At 46.1% G+C, this 17,032-nt stretch overlaps 1 protein-coding gene across 3 annotated transcripts in view; it reads left to right on the top strand.

The window, feature by feature from the left end:
• The first annotated feature begins 12,986 nt into the window (after window positions 1–12,986).
• FAM3C (FAM3 metabolism regulating signaling molecule C) overlaps window positions 12,987–17,032 on the top strand; it is a 98,366-nt gene continuing 94,320 nt past the window's right edge. Inside the window, exons 1-2 of one of the 3 annotated variants that reach the window (XM_069764877.1) lie at window positions 12,987–13,242; window positions 16,574–16,656. The gene's annotated coding sequence lies outside the window, so the exon portion shown is untranslated. The remainder of the gene's footprint in view (window positions 13,243–16,573; window positions 16,657–17,032) is intronic. The other 2 variants (XM_069764878.1, XM_069764876.1) reach the window with 2 other exon arrangements.

The following is a 17,032-nucleotide window of genomic DNA, read 5'->3' as shown; positions in this document are numbered from 1 at the left end:
GAATCCAACCAGAGGAGCAGCACTTTTAGACCTAATACTATCTAATAGACCTGACAGAATAACAAATCTGCAGGTGGTTGGGCATCTAGGAAATAGCGACCACAATATTGTACAGTTTCACCTGTCTTTCACTAGGGGGACTTGTCAGGGAGTCACAAAAACACTGAACTTTAGGAAGGCAAAGTTTGACCAGCTTAGAGATGCCCTTAATCTGGTAGACTGGGACAATATCCTCAGAAATAAGAATACAGATAATAAATGGGAAATGTTTAAGAACATCCTAAATAGGCAGTGTAAGCGGTTTATACCTTGTGGGAATAAAAGGACTAGAAATAGGAAAAACCCAATGTGGCTAAACAAAGAAGTAAGACAGGCAATTAACAGTAAAAAGAAAGCATTTGCACTACTAAGGCTACGTTCACACTAGCGTTGCGCAGCCCTGCGTCGGCGACGCAACGCGTGACGCACGAAAAAACGCGCGCAAACGCCCGCAAAAACGCGCGCGTTTTGCGACGCATGCGTCGTTTTTTGACCAAAATCGGACGCACAGAAAATGCAACTTGTTGCATTTTCTTGCGTCCGACGCTAGCGTCGGAAACGACGCAAGTGTCGAAAAACGCCACCCTAAAAACGCACGCGTCCCCTATGTTAAATATAGGGGCGCGTCGCCGCTGCGTCGCCGGCGCAACAGCGACGCACATTGGCGGAACGCCAATGTGAACGTAGCCTTAAGCAGGATGGCACCATTGAAGCTCTAAAAAACTATAGGGAGAAAAATACTTTATCTAAAAAACTAATTAAAGCTGCCAAAAAGGAAGCAGAGAAGCACATTGCTAAGGAGAGTAAAACTAATCCCAAACTGTTCTTCAACTATATCAATAGTAAAAGAATAAAAACTGAAAATGTAGGCCCCTTAAAAAATAGTGAGGAAAGAATGGTTGTAGATGACGAGGAAAAAGCTAACATATTAAACACCTTCTTCTCCACGGTATTCACGGTGGAAAATGAAATGCTAGGTGAAATCCCAAGAAACAATGAAAACCCTATATTAAGGGTCACCAATCTAACCCAAGAAGAGGTGCGAAATCGGCTAAATAAGATTAAAATAGATAAATCTCCGGGTCCGGATGGCATACACCCACGAGTACTAAGGGAACTAAGTAATGTAATAGATAAACCATTATTTCTTATTTTTAGGGACTCTATAGCGACAGGATCTGTTCCGCAGGACTGGCGCATAGCAAATGTGGTGCCAATATTCAAAAAGGGCTCTAAAAGTGAACCTGGAAATTATAGGCCAGTAAGTCTAACCTCTATTGTTGGTAAAATATTTGAAGGGTTTCTGAGGGATGTTATTCTGGATTATCTCAATGAGAATAACTGTTTAACTCCATATCAGCATGGGTTTATGAGAAATCGCTCCTGTCAAACCAATCTAATCAGTTTTTATGAAGAGGTAAGCTATAGGCTGGACCACGGTGAGTCATTGGACGTGGTATATCTCGATTTTTCCAAAGCGTTTGATACCGTGCCGCACAAGAGGTTGGTACACAAAATGAGAATGCTTGGTCTGGGGGAAAATGTGTGTAAATGGGTTAGTAACTGGCTTAGGTGATAGAAAGCAGAGGGTGGTTATAAATGGTATAGTCTCTAACTGGGTCGCTGTGACCAGTGGGGTTCCGCAGGGGTCGGTATTGGACCTGTTCTCTTCAACATATTCATTAATGATCTGGTAGAAGGTTTACACAGTAAAATATCGATATTTGCAGATGATACAAAACTATGTAAAGCAGTTAATACAAGAGAAGATAGTATTCTGCTACAGATGGATCTGGATAAGTTGGAAACTTGGGCTGAAAGGTGGCAGATGAGGTTTAACAATGATAAATGTAAGGTTATACACATGGGAAGAAGGAATCAATATCACCATTACACACTGAACGGGAAACCACTGGGTAAATCTGACAGGGAGAAGGACTTGGGGATCCTAGTTAATGATAAACTTACCTGGAGCAGCCAGTGCCAGGCAGCAGCTGCCAAGGCAAACAGGATCATGGGGTGCATTAAAAGAGGTCTGGATACACATGATGAGAGCATTATACTGCCTCTGTACAAATCCCTAGTTAGACCGCACATGGAGTACTGTGTCCAGTTTTGGGCACCGGTGCTCATGAAGGATATAATGGAACTAGAGAGAGTACAAAGGAGGGCAACAAAATTAATAAAGGGGATGGGAGAACTACAATACCCAGATAGATTAGCGAAATTAGGATTATTTAGTCTAGAAAAAAGACGACTGAGGGGCGATCTAATAACCATGTATAAGTATATAAGGGGACAATACAAATATCTCGCTGAGGATCTGTTTATACCAAGGAAGGTGACGGGCACAAGGGGGCATTCTTTGCGTCTGGAGGAGAGAAGGTTTTTCCACCAACATAGAAGAGGATTCTTTACTGTTAGGGCAGTGAGAATCTGGAATTGCTTGCCTGAGGAGGTGGTGATGGCGAACTCAGTCGAGGGGTTCAAGAGAGGCCTGGATGTCTTCCTGGAGCAGTACAATATTGTATCATACAATTATTAGGTTCTGTAGAAGGACGTAGATCTGGGGATTTATTATGATGGAATATAAGCTGAACTGGATGGACAAATGTCTTTTTTCAGCCTTACTAACTATGTTACTATGTTACTACTGTATTCTCACCCATCCCTTGTAGATTGTGAGCCTTCGCGGGCAGGGTCCTCTCTCCTCCTGTACCAGTTATGACTTGTATTGTTTAAGATTATTGTACTTGTTTTTATGTATACCCCTCCTTACATGTAAAGCGCCATGGAATAAATGGCGCTATAACAATAAATAATAATAAATAAGACAATACCTCAAAATAAATGAAAATAGACTCATAAAATAAATTTTTTATTACAAATGTTTCATGAAAATCATTTTTTAACTGCAATGAGCTCACTAACACACACTAAAATCGATTCTTCTGCCCTGTGAGGCTTCTCTTGGTACATTAAAGGTACCGTCACACTGAACGATATCGCTAGCGATCCGTGACGTTGCAGCGTCCTGGATAGCAATATCGTTGAGTTTGACAGGCAGCAGCGATCAGGATTCTGCTGTGCCATCGTTGGTCGGCGCAGAAAGTCCAGAACTTTATTTCTTCGCTGGACTCCCGCAGACATCGCTGAATCGGCATGTGTGACGTCGATTCAGCGATGTCTTCACTGGTAACCAGGGTAAACATCGGGTTACTAAGCGCAGGGCCGCGCTTAGTAACCCGATGTTTACCCTGGTTACCAGCGTAAACGTAAAAAAAAAAAACAACACTGCATACTTACATTCCGGTGTCTGTTCCCCGGCGCTGTACTTCTCTGCACTGTGTAAGCGCCGGCTGGAAAGCAGAGCACAGCGGTGACGTCACCGCTGTGTTTTCCGGCTGGCGCTCACAGTCAGTGCAGAGAAGCACAGCGCCGGGGGACAGACACCGGAATGTAAGTATGTAGTGTTTTTTTTTTTTTACGTTTACGCTGGTAACCAGGGTAAACATCGGGTTACTAAGCGTGGCCCTGTGCTTAGTAACCAGATGTTTACCCTGGTTACCAGGGGACTTCGGCATCGTTGGTCGCTGGAGAGCTGTCTGTGTGACAGCTCTCCAGCGACCACACAGCGACGCTGCAGCGATCGGGATCGTTGTCTGGATCGCTGCAGCGTTGCTAATGTGACGGTACCTTTACGCTTGTGAGTAGCATCTGGAATGTCTCTCTGAAGCGTCCAACAGTAGTCTGCCATCATTGTAATGCTCCATCTTCCCTGGTTCACAAGGAGTGGACTGCTGCTGGAGTTATTGCTTCAAGAGACATCACACACAGATGTATCCAGGACTTGGGCTACAAGTGTTGCATTCCTTGTGTCAAGCCACTCATGACCAATAGACAACGGCAGAAGCGTCTTACCTGGGCCAAGGAGAAAAAGAACTGGACTGTTGCTCTGGTGTTGTTTTCAGATGAAAGTAAGTGTTGCAATTCATTTGGAAATCAAGGTCCCACAGTCTGGAGGAAGAGTGGAGAGGCACACAATCCAAGCTGCTTGAGATCTAGTGTGAAGTTTCCACAGTGACGGTTTGGGGAGCCATGTCATCTGCTGGTGTAGGTTCACTGTGCTTTATCAAGACCAAAGTCAGCGCAGCAGTCTACCAGGAATTTTAGAGCACTTCATGCTTCCCTCTGCTGACAAGATTTTTGGAGATGGAAATGTCGTTCTCCAGCAGGACTTGGCACCTGTCCACACTGCCAAAAGTACCAATACCTGGTTTAAAAACAACAGTATCAGGCTGCCGTCACACTATCAGTATTTGGTCAGTATTTTACATCAGTATTTGTAAGCCAAAACCAGGAGTGGGTGATAAATACAGAAGTGGTGCATATGTTTCTATTATACTTTTCCTCTAATTGTTCCACTCCTGGTTTTGGCTTACAAATACTGATGTAAAATACTGACCAAATACTGATAGTGTGACGGCAGCCTCACTGTGCTTGATTGGCCAGCAAACTCTCCTGATCTTAACCCCATAGAGAATCTAATGGGTACTGTCAAGAAGAAGATGAGAGACACCAGCTCCAACAATGCAGACGAGCTGAAGGCTGCTATCAAAGCAACATCCATGCCACGCTGCATTGATGCAGTAATTGATGCAAAAAGAGCCGCAACCAAGTATTGAGTGCATTTACTGAACATACATTTCAGTAGGCCAACATTTCGGATTTTAAAATAATTTTTCAAGCTGGTGTTATAAAGAATTCTAATTTATTGACATAATGACTTTTGGGTTTTCATTGGCTGTGAGCCATAATCATCAACATTAACAGAAATAAACACTTCAAATAGATCACTCTGTTTGTAATGACTGTATATAATGAGTTTCACTTTTTGATGATATTCTAATTTTGGGAGAAGCACCTGTATGTGCTCTTCCTCATCAATACCTCACTGGTGGCCACACTAAAGCCTCAGACTAGTGATTTTTATTTGCACATGAAAACACAACTAATTTTTAGTAATATATCAGCAGTATTTGGACAATTAATACCATCAGTATTTAATCAGTGATTTGTCCCTGTCATAGAGGAACATTAAAATCTATAAAGGCATCTCCGGAGAGAGAGGACATATCAGCCTCACATTGAACATATGAGATTAGTTAGAACTGAGGAAGAGAGAAAGTAACCAGGTAATTACAACAAGAGATCCACTGTGAGAACCAGCCACCAAGACTCGGATTCATTTATTCAGAGGTGGAAGAGAACACTTCCATGGAAAAGCATCCTTTATTCAAAGAACGGGTCCCAGACATTTTGGAGCCAGTGATGAATTTTGGGGTTGAATAGATCCAAATTTATTGTAGATCTATTCTCAGCATTACAGAGAAGGGACGAATATAAAGCCTTCACTCCCATCACCATAAGGCCGTGCTAACCCCTCCGACGTAACATCGCTCTCATGAATGGTGCTTTCCAGGCCATGTTTCATCCCTCAGTAGAAACCACCTCAGGAAATGCTCCTTTTTTGGGACACAGGTATCTGGCCAGCTTCAGAGGAGTCCTTACAAGTGCGTGCCCCGTGACTAGGAAACCCGCTCATATACTGCAGAGGTGGGCGGTTACCTTGGCAACGTGCCGTAAACTATAGGTTTGTAAATACCACAGTTTTTTTTTCCAAGCTTTGAATAAGCGGTAAATTGCAAAGTTTCTGGTTTCCAAGCAGTGTCCACTACTACACAGTCATGAAGATGGAAAAACAATTCCTTGGCCACTATTAACTGGGGCCGTGCCCACCCCAGGATGCTGGTACCATGGGCCAGAAACAGACTGGACTGGCATTACTACCAGGATGACCCCAGTAACCTCTCCTCTCCCACTCCTCAGGGGAGTTCTTTGTGGCTGCCATTGGCCTCTCACGCTCAGTGCTCTCCTATCTCTTTTATAAGCTGTAATTGCTTTATGGGCTTTGTTCATAATCTCACACTACACTTCTGCCTTAACCCCTTTACCCCCAAGGGTGGTTTGCACGTTAATGACCAGGCCAATTTTTACAATTCTGACCACTGTCCCTTTATGAGGTTATAACTCCGAAACGCTTCAACGGATCCTGGTGATTCTGACATTGTTTTCTCGTGACATATTGTACTTCATGATAGTGGTAAAATTTCTTTGATAGTACCTGCGTTTATTTGTGAAAAAAACGGAAATTTGGCGAAAATTTTGAAAATTTTGCAATTTTCAAACTTTGAATTTTTATGCAATTAAATCACAGAGATATGTCACACAAAATACTTAATAAGTAACATTTCCCACATGTCTCCTTTACATCAGCATAATTTTGGAACCAATTTTTTTTTTTGTTAGGGAGTTATAAGGGTTAAAAGTTGACCAGCAATTTCTCATTTTTACAACACCATTTTTTTTTAGGGACCACGTCTCATTTGAAGTCATTTTGAGGGGTCTATATGATAGAAAATGCCCAAGTGTGACACCATTCTAAAAACTGCACCCCTCAAGGTGCTCAAAACCACATTCAAGAAGTTTATTAACCCTTCAGGTGTTTAATAGGAATTTTTGGAATGTTTAAATAAAAATGAACATTTAACTTTTTTACACAAAAAATTTACTTCAGCTCCAATTTGTTTTATTTTACCAAGGGTAACAGGAGAAATTGGACCCAAAAAGTTGTTGTCCAATTTGTCCTGAGTACGCTGATACCCCATATGTGGCAGTAAACCACTGTTTGGGCGCATGGGAGAGCTCGGAAGGGAAGGAGCGCTATTTGACTTTTCAATGCAAACTTGACAGGAATTGAGATGGGACGCCATGTTGCGTTTGGAGAGCCACTGATGTGCCTAAACATTGAAACCCCCCACAAGTGACACCATTTTGGAAAGTAGACCCCCTAAGGAACTTATCTGGATGTGTGGTGAGCACTTTGACCCACCAAGTGCTTCACAGAAGTTTATAATGCAGAACCGTAAAAATAAAAAATCATATTTTTTCACAAAAATTATATTTTTGCCCCCAATTTTTTATTTTTCCAAGGGTAAGAGAAGAAATTGGACCTCAAAAGTTGTTGTCCAATTTGTCCTGAGTACGCTGATACCCCATATGTGGCAGTAAACCACTGTTTGGGCGCATGGGAGAGCTCGGAAGGGAAGGAGCGCAGTTTGACTTTTCAATGCAAAATTGACAGAAATTGAGATGGGACGCCATGTTGCGTTTGGAGAGCCACTGATGTGCCTAAACATTGAAACCCCCCACAAGTGACACCATTTTGGAAAGTAGACCCCCTAAGGAACTTATCTAGAGGTGTGGTGAGCACTTTGACCCACCAAGTGCTTCACAGAAGTTTATAATGCAGAACCGTAAAAATAAAAAATCATATTTTTTCACAAAAATTATATTTTTGCCCCCAATTTTTTATTTTTCCAAGGGTAAGAGAAGAAATTGGACCTCAAAAGTTGTTGTCCAATTTGTCCCGAGTACGCTGATACCCCATATGTGGCAGTAAACCACTGTTTGGGCGCATGGGAGAGCTCGGAAGGGAAGGAGCGCCGTTTGACTTTTCAATGCAAAATTGACAGGAATTGAGATGGGACGCCATGTTGCGTTTGGAGAGCCACTGATGTGCCTAAACATTGAAACCCCCCACAAGTGACACCATTTTGGAAAGTAGACCCCCTAAGGAACTTATCTGGATGTGTGGTGAGCACTTTGACCCACCAAGGGCTTCACAGAAGTTTATAATGCAGAGCCATAAAAATAAAACAAAATTTTTTTCCCACAAAAATTATTTTTTAGCCCCCAGTTTTGTATTTTCTCTAGGGTAAGAGGAGAAATTGGACCACAAAAGTTGTTGTCCAATTTGTCCTGAGTACGCTGATACCCCATATGTGGGGGGGAACCACCGTTTGGGCGCATGGGAGGGTTCGGAAGGGAAGGAGCGCCATTTGGAATGCAGACTTAGATGGAATGGTCTGCAGGCGTCACATTGCGTTTGCAGAGCCCCTAATGTACCTAAACAGTAGAAACCCCCCACAAGTGACACCATTTTGGAAAGTAGACCCCCTAAGGAACTCATCTTGATGTGTTGTGAGAGCTTTGAACCCCCAAGTATTTCACTACAGTTTATAACGCAGAGCCATGCAAATAAAAAATATTTTTTTTTCCACAAAAATTATATTTTAGCCCCCAGTTTTGTATTTTTCCAAGGTTAGCAGGAGAAATTGGACCCTAAATGTTGTTGTCCAATTTGTCCTGAGTACGCTGATACCCGATATGTGGGGGGGAACCACCGTTTGGGCGCATGGGAGGGCTCGGAAGGGAAGGAGCATCATTTGGAATGCAGACTTAGATGGATTGGTCTGCAGGCGTCACATTGCGTTTGCAGAGCCCCTAATGTACCTAAACAGTAGAAACCCCCCACAAGTGACACCATTTTGGAAAGTAGACCCCCTAAGGAACTTATCTAGAGGTGTGGTGAGCACTTTGACCCACCAAGGGCTTCACAGAAGTTTATAATGCAGAGCCATAAAAATAAAACAAAATTTTTTTCCCACAAAAATTATTTTTTAGCCCCCAGTTTTGTATTTTCTCTAGGGTAAGAGGAGAAATTGGACCACAAAAGTTGTTGTCCAATTTGTCCTGAGTACGCTGATACCCCATATGTGGGGGGGAACCACCGTTTGGGCGCATGGGAGGGTTCGGAAGGGAAGGAGCGCCATTTGGAATGCAGACTTAGATGGAATGGTCTGCAGGCGTCACATTGCGTTTGCAGAGCCCCTAATGTACCTAAACAGTAGAAACCCCCCACAAGTGACACCATTTTGGAAAGTAGACCCCCTAAGGAACTCATCTTGATGTGTTGTGAGAGCTTTGAACCCCCAAGTATTTCACTACAGTTTATAACGCAGAGCCATGCAAATAAAAAATATTTTTTTTTCCACAAAAATTATTTTTTAGCCCCCAGTTTTGTATTTTCCCAAGGGTAACAGGAGAAATTGGTCCACAAAAGTTGTTGTCCAATTTGTCCTGAGTACGCTGATACCCGATATGTGGGGGGGAACCACCGTTTGGGCGCATGGGAGGGCTCGGAAGGGAAGGAGCATCATTTGGAATGCAGACTTAGATGGATTGGTCTGCAGGCGTCACATTGCGTTTGCAGAGCCCCTAATGTACCTAAACAGTAGAAACCCCCCACAAGTGACCCCATATTGGAAACTAGACCCCTCAATGAACTTATCTAGATGTGTTGTGAGAACTTTGAACCCCCAAGTGTTTCACTACAGTTTATAACGCAGAGCCGTGAAAATAAAAAATCTTTTTGTTTTCCCACAAAAATTATTTTTTAGCCCCCAGTTTTGTATTTTCCCAAGGGTAACAGGAGAAATTGGTCCACAAAAGTTGTTGTCCAATTTGTCCTGAGTACGCTGATACCCGATATGTGGGGGGGAACCACCGTTTGGGCGCATGGGAGGGCTCGGAAGGGAAGGAGCATCATTTGGAATGCAGACTTAGATGGATTGGTCTGCAGGCGTCACATTGCGTTTGCAGAGCCCCTAATGTACCTAAACAGTAGAAACCCCCCACAAGTGACCCCATATTGGAAACTAGACCCCTCAATGAACTTATCTAGATGTGTTGTGAGAACTTTGAACCCCCAAGTGTTTCACTACAGTTTATAACGCAGAGCCGTGAAAATAAAAAATCTTTTTGTTTTCCCACAAAAATTATTTTTTAGCCCCCAGTTTTGTATTTTCCCAAGGGTAACAGGAGAAATTGGTCCACAAAAGTTGTTGTCCAATTTGTCCTGAGTACGCTGATACCCCATATGTTGGGGTAAACCCCTGTTTGGGCACACAGGAGAGCTCGGAAGGGAAGGAGCACTGTTTTACTTTTTCAACGCAGAATTGGCTGGAATTGAGATCGGACGCCATGTCGTGTTTGGAGAGCCCCTGATGTGCCGAAACAGTGGAAACCCCCCAATTATAACTGAAACCCTAATCTAAACACACCCCTAACCCTAATTCCAACGGTAACCCTAACCACACCTCTAACCCTGACACACCCCTAACCCTAATCCCAACCCTATTCCCAACTGTAAATGTAATCTAAACCCTAACCCTAACTTTAGCCCCAACCCAAACTGTAGCCCCAACCCTAACCCTAGCCCTAACCCTAGCCCTAATCCTAGCCCTAACCCTAGCCCTAACCCTAGCCCTAACCCTAGCCCTAACCCTAGCCCTAACCCTAGCCCTAACCCTAGCCCTAACCCTAACCCTAGCCCTAACCCTAGCCCTAACCCTAGCCCTAGCCCTAACCCTAGCCCTAACCCTAGCCCTAATGGGAAAATGGAAATAAATACATTTTTTTTTATTTTTCCCTAACTAAGGGGGTGATGAAGGGGGGTTTGATTTACTTTTATAGTGAGTTTTTTAGCGGATTTTTATGATTGGCAGCCGTCACACACTGAAAGACCCTTTTTATTGCAAAAAATATTTTTTGCAATACCACATTTTGAGAGCTATAATTTTTCCATATTTTGGTCCACAGAGTCATGTGAGGTCTTGTTTTTTGCGGGACGAGTTGACGTTTTTATTGAAAACATTTTTGGGCACGTGACATTTTTTTATCGCTTTTTATTCCGATTTTTGTGAGGAAGAATGACCAAAAGCCAGCTATTCATGAATTTCTATTGGGGGAGGCGTTTATACCGTTCCGCGTTTGGTAAAATTGATAAATCAGTTTTATTCTTCGGGTCAGTACGATTACAGCGATACCTCATTTATATCATTTTTTTATGGTTTGGTGCTTTTATACGATAAAAACTATTTTACAGAAAAAATAATTATTTTTGCATCGCTTTATTCTCAGGACTATAACTTTTTTATTTTTTTGCTGATGATGCTGTATGGCGGCTCTTTTTTTGCGGGACAATATGACGCTTTCAGCGGTACCATGGTTATTTATATCTGTCCTTTTGATCGCGTGTTATTCCACTTTTTGTTCGGCGGTATGATAATAAAGCGTTGTTTTTTGCCTCGTTTTTTTTTTTTTTTTCTTACGGTGTTTACTGAAGGGGTTAACTAGTGGGCCAGTTTTATAGGTCGGGCCGTTACGGACGCGGCGATACTAAATATGTGTACTTTTATTGGTTTTTCTTTTTTATTTAGATGAAGAAATGTATTTATGGGAATAATATTTTTTTTTTTTTTTCATTATTTTGGAATATTTTTTTTTATTTTTTTTACACATTTGGAAATTTTTTTTTTTACTTTTTTACTTTGTCCCAGGGGGGGACATCACAGATCAGTGATCTGACAGTTTGCACAGCACTCTGTCAGATCACTGATCTGATAGGAGTGCAGGCTGCTTCACAGTGCCTGCTCTGAGCAGGCTCTGTGAAGCCACCTCCCTCCCTGCAGGACCCGGATCCGCGGCCATCTTGGATCCGGGGCTCGAGCAGGGAGGGAGGTGAGGAGACCCTCGCAGCAACGCGATCACATCGCGTTGCTGCGGGGGGCTCAGGGAAGCCCGCAGGGAGCCCCCTCCCTGCGCGGTGCTTCCCTGTACCGCCGGCACATCGCGATCATCTTTGATCGCGGTGTGCCAGGGGTTAATGTGCCGGGGGCGGTCCGTGACCGCTCCTGGCACATAGTGCCGGATGTCAGCTGCGATAAGCAGCTGACACCCGGCCGCGATCGGCCGCGCTCCCCCCGTGAGCGCGGCCGATCGGCTATGACGTACTATCCCGTCCAGGGTCAGATAAGCCCAGGGCACCTCGACGGGATAGTACGTCTAAGGTCACAGAGGGGTTAAAGGGAAGGTGCCACTAGTTTTCTTGCATTTTGTTTTTTTGTGAAATGAAGCTTAAAATAGTAATTAAAATGTATTAATGCAATGTTTGCACTGTTTGCAAACATTTCTATATGAAAAATATTATATATTTTTCTACAAATATACATATTTACCACTAGGGGGAGCATTTTCCGTTTTAGACCTCAAGCAGCTATAGTAAGATTTAGCAGCTCTGCCCCAGGGATATTAGACCACCCAAAAGGGGAGGGAAATGGTGATGTCAGCAGTTACTGCCCCAACAGTAAGAATGAAGAGCAGCATCACAGGGCAGCACCATTTTGTGTGTGACTGCCCTGTGACCTGCTATCACCAGCACTTACTGCATCAGAGGCACAGCTGTTTACAGAGGAGCAGAACACAGTGGGCTCAGCAGCATTTTTTGTGAATAACATCCTTGCCATCCCCCTTCCCCCACCTTAATCCCTGTCCTGTCAGCTGTCCTGCTCTCTCTCTCCAGGTGTCACCTTCCTCTCTGCAGGCTGTGAGTGCAGCTTACAGGAGATCACAGGGACTGTGTGTGAGGGGGAGACAAGGCAGGAGAAGAACACAGGGCAGCTTGTGAGGAGCAGAGGACGTGCCTGCTTGGAGTACAGAGGAGCAGTGAGGACTTCTTCTGTCCTGTGAAAGAGAGCACAGGACTATAATAAAATGGCAGCCAGTCACACCTACAGCAGTGAGTTGTGTAGCCCACAGAGGCGTGCCCAGCTCACTGCTAATGCTGCTGCAATGTTACAGATAGGGTCCGCGCCAGTCTATTATCTCCTATGTCCATGGGGTGCCGTAATCTGACACTGATAGGGCCCTGCTACTGCTGCAAAACCAAGATGTCAGCCCCCAGTGCATTCTTTAAACTCATATAACACATGAAATCTGTTTCACATGCATTTCAAACTTGCTTATAGCAGCATGTTATGCTACATTACAGTGACTTATTAATGACCTACAAACGTGGTACCTTCCCTTTAAGATGGCGGAAACCTTTTCTTTTCTTTCTGAGAGAATGAGCCGCCTCTGTGCTAATCTGGGTGAGGTGGAAGCATCAGCATCTCAGAGCTGTGCAGTCAGAGAGCCGTGCAGTCAGAGAGCCGTGCAGTCAGAGAGCCGTGCAGTCAGAGAGCCGTGCAGTCAGAGAGCCGTGCAGTCAGAGAGCCGTGCACAGAGAGTGTGCACAGAGAGTGTGCACAGAGAGAAGGCGTGTCTGCAGCAATAAAGCTTTAAGGAGCCTGGCACTTCCGGTTGCCGCTGCAAAGCATGATGGAGCTTGTAGTTCTGCAGTTCGGTAGCGCTTGATCACTTGCTGGATGCTGGTCAGAAGCCGGGGGAGCGCTCCGGGAGGTTAGTACGTCTGTTCAGCGCTTTGCGGCCAAGTGTCGCCGTTATCAGAGCGCTATGGTGACAGCTGTGCTCGGAGCGGCCTTGCTGTCTGTTGTCATCTTGACATTGTGCACGGTGCTGGGTGCACAGCTGGAGTGACGCTGCGGTAACGCGGAGACAGTGTACACACTGAGCTCCCAGGACATTACAGGGGCAGAGGTCACAGGAGGGGTCAGTAACCAGGAAGAGTCAGTGCCACCTGGGTGAGAGCCTGGCATAGGAGCTTGCCATGGGACTGCTACTGATCAGCCCCTCTAAGGGACAGGACAGGCTGTCACAGGTAGGACATTGGTGACAGGGTAGTGCCAGCTTAGTGGGCACATCTAGCCCTAAATCTCCCATATGTGTTCTGATACCGAGCAGATCTCATCTTCCGTTTCCCAGAAATAAAAAAACAAAAAAGTGATGTGATTGTGACTGAGGCTCTTTACATCTACGTGACCAACATTACTGTCCCCCAAATCCAAGCCTGCAGGCTGCATCCGCTCTGCCGGGCATGTCTGTCACAGCGCAGGCCAGGCACAAGGAGACACATCACACACTGGCCCGGTGGTGTGGCCCTAGCCCGGCGGTGTGGCCGCAGCCCGGCGGTGTGGCCGCAGCCCGGCGGTGTGGCCGCAGCCCGGGGGTGTGGCCGCAGCCCGGGGGTGTGGCCGCAGCCCGGCGGTGTGGCCGCAGCCCGGCGGTGTGGCCGCAGCCCGGCGGTGTGGCCGCAGCCCGGCGGTGTGGCCGCAGCCCGGCGGTGTGGCCGCAGCCCGGCGGTGTGGCCGCAGCCCGGCGGTGTGGCTCCAGCCCGGCGGTGTGGCCGTAGCCCGGCGGTGTGGCCGCAGCCCGGCGGTGTGGCCGCAGCCCGGCGGTGTGGCTCCAGCCCGGCGGTGTGGCCGTAGCCCGGCGGTGTGGCCGTAGCCCGGCGGTGTGGCCGCAGCCCGGCGGTGTGGCCGCAGCCCGGCGGTGTGGCCGCAGCCCGGCGGTGTGGCCGTAGCCCGGCGGTGTGGCCCTAGCCCGGCGGTGTGGCCCTAGCCCGGCGGTGTGGCCGTAGCCCGGCGGTGTGGCCGCAGCCCGGCGGTGTGGCTCCAGCCCGGCGGTGTGGCCCTAGCCCGGCGGTGTGGCCGTAGCCCGGCGGTGTGGCCCTAGCCCGGTGGTGTGGCCCTAGCTTGGTGGTCCTGTACATGAGATTTAACCGCGGATCATTGGTAGATCAACATAATTTGTGAGATCTGGTGAAGATCTGTCGGACTCATAGAAATGACAGCAGATCTCACTAAAATCCTCTGAATCTGCCAATGATCTGCAGATAAATATCTCCTGTATGGGGTAGATAACGGGGGGAGGGGGTTTGGAATGACTATATAGGACGTTGGTGTGTAGGGGTCTTGTCCACATCACGGCCGGTGTAGCATCCGCCGCTCTGGTTTCCTCTGTACCGCAGCCTGGAATAATGCAAGCTGCGATTTCCAAAGCCGGCATGTCTTCATCTGTCTGTACGAGCACAGAGATGATGGAGCTGCGCACCTCCAGCTCTTTGGGCTCTGACCTGCACATCGCCTTGTCGTACTCCCTGTAGACTAGCACTGGCTTCATTGCTTACATATTTGATTGAGATTATTTTCACAAGGTTAGAAACCTGCAACTTTTTAGACCTATTTTGCACCAGTCCACTCTGACTAATAGCAGATGGTGGTCTGCCCCCCAAAATGCTCATCTGTACCCTACTTTACCGATTTGTCAGAGATCTGCCTGTTCAGACTGGCCAATCTGGCATGTATGGGTTACAATCCATTGTGACTAACCATAGGGTGTCAGTGGCTAATGTCACCAGCTTGTGCTTTTTAGTGTAGCGGTTTTGTCACTTGTGCATTATGATAACCTTGGGGTGTTTCTCAATTCCCGTCACTTAGGATGTGCCGTAACATTTTGATCGGTATGGTTGTGATATCTGTGACTTCTGCTCAGCAGAACTTCTGGCAGCCCACAATGCAGAAGAGCAGGAGCTGTAGTTAGGCCTAGCCCCTAACCCGGGGTCCTGGCAGTTGAACACCCACCAATTCAGTAATGACCTATTCTATCACTTACCGTACTCACATTGCAGAACTCTTTTAATCAAAAATATGTATGTTTAATCAAAGCAAGCAGAGATTTTTACATGGTGAGAAATATCAAACATGAGCCCCAATCAGATACTTGGGCAGCATGTGCCATACACAAGCCCTGTCATTTCAGCCAGGCATGTTTCACTCTGCCATCTTGTGGCATTTCAGATAAAACATGCATGTACCGGCAATCTGAGTACCATGCTGCTGGGGTGGTTGCTCTAAGAGGCTGGTCCTGGCGATTTCCACCTCCTCCCTTCGCACCCCCACACTTGTTCACACACGTCGGGAAAGAGCTGTCAGTCCAGGGTGAGGATCAGGTCGCCTCCGGGGACTGGCCTTTTAGACCAATCACCCCAGCAGTATGGTATCCAGACAGATTTAAATGTTTTCTCTGAAATCCTGCAGTGTGCCAGCGTACCTGGCTGACATGACAGATCCGGTGTCTGATACTTACTACATGGGGTTTGCCCAGCATGTATCAGCTGTCAGGTCCCTTTAAATCCTATGGCGCGAGGTACAAGTGCCCACTCGGCCACCAGGCATGTGCTGTTTGCTTTGGTTAAACAATGACTTTCTTGCTCAAGTGCAGAGCTATTTTAGACACATCCCAGACCTGTCCCTTTAGATGGGTTACGCCTATGCAGTTTTAACTCCTTCATCCCAGAGTTTGTCACCGCCTGGTTTGTGTATTTTCAGTGGTCACCGGTTAGGTTATTGTGCCATGAGATGAAATACGCAGTAAACATTCTTATCTCCTTGTTCTTCCTCCTTGTAAAAGAAAATGAGCTGAGCTTGTATTAAAGAGGATGTCCCATAATCTTAACGTATCACCTCTCCCCTAAGTGATCTGGAGTCTGGCCCACCACGATCACCTGAACAGGGACCCTAGTCCTCTCTATGGAGCAGAGGTTGCGCATGCCCATTACCGCTCCCTGCATGGTCTATGAAGCTGTCTCTGTCAGTGCCATACTGTGTAGACCGGCAGTGGGCATGCTCCACTCCTGATCTCATGACTGGTCTCAGTGATCCCGCTCCATGAATGTGAACGGTCCCATAGAGCACTATATGCCCAGTTCTTGCATCAGTCTCCTCCAGCGTCTCGCTGCATTCTAGAGGGCACTTATCAGTGGAAACGGGGCCTTTATTGTATGGAGAGGAATATTTCTTACCAGATTTATTATTCTATTCTTTCCCCACAGCTTATAACGTGACGAGTCACAATTTGTGCTGGGAGGAATATTACCTTTTACTCTCCTGGTTTTGACTTTCTGAACATAACGAGGTAAGGACATGTGTGCGTACTTTTCCAGTCTAGATATATGGTTGACAAATGCCTTGTGTTTCCCACCTTTGTCTTTAGTTCTCTTGTTTTATGGTCCCAACTTTGTGTATTCAGAATCTAACTGATTACTACATGGTATGGGTTTGGAGATGTAGCTAGGGGTTCTGATCAGGGGATGTGAAATATCTGAGAGGGCCCCTAAGCCCTGATTATTATTATTATTAGATGGTGGCCCGATTCTAACGCATCGGGTATTCTAGAATATGCATGGTCACGCAGTATATTGGCCAGCCACGTAGTATATTGGCCAGCCACGTAGTATATTGGCCAGCCACGTAGTATATTGGCCAGCCACGTAGTATATTGGCCAGCCACG

Source organism: Ranitomeya imitator, chromosome 4 (genome assembly GCF_032444005.1).
Source record: "Ranitomeya imitator isolate aRanImi1 chromosome 4, aRanImi1.pri, whole genome shotgun sequence".
Lineage (NCBI taxonomy): Eukaryota > Metazoa > Chordata > Amphibia > Anura > Dendrobatidae > Ranitomeya > Ranitomeya imitator.
The sequence above is the reverse complement of the archived record's forward strand: the minus strand, read 5'-3'. Positions and strand labels throughout refer to the sequence as shown.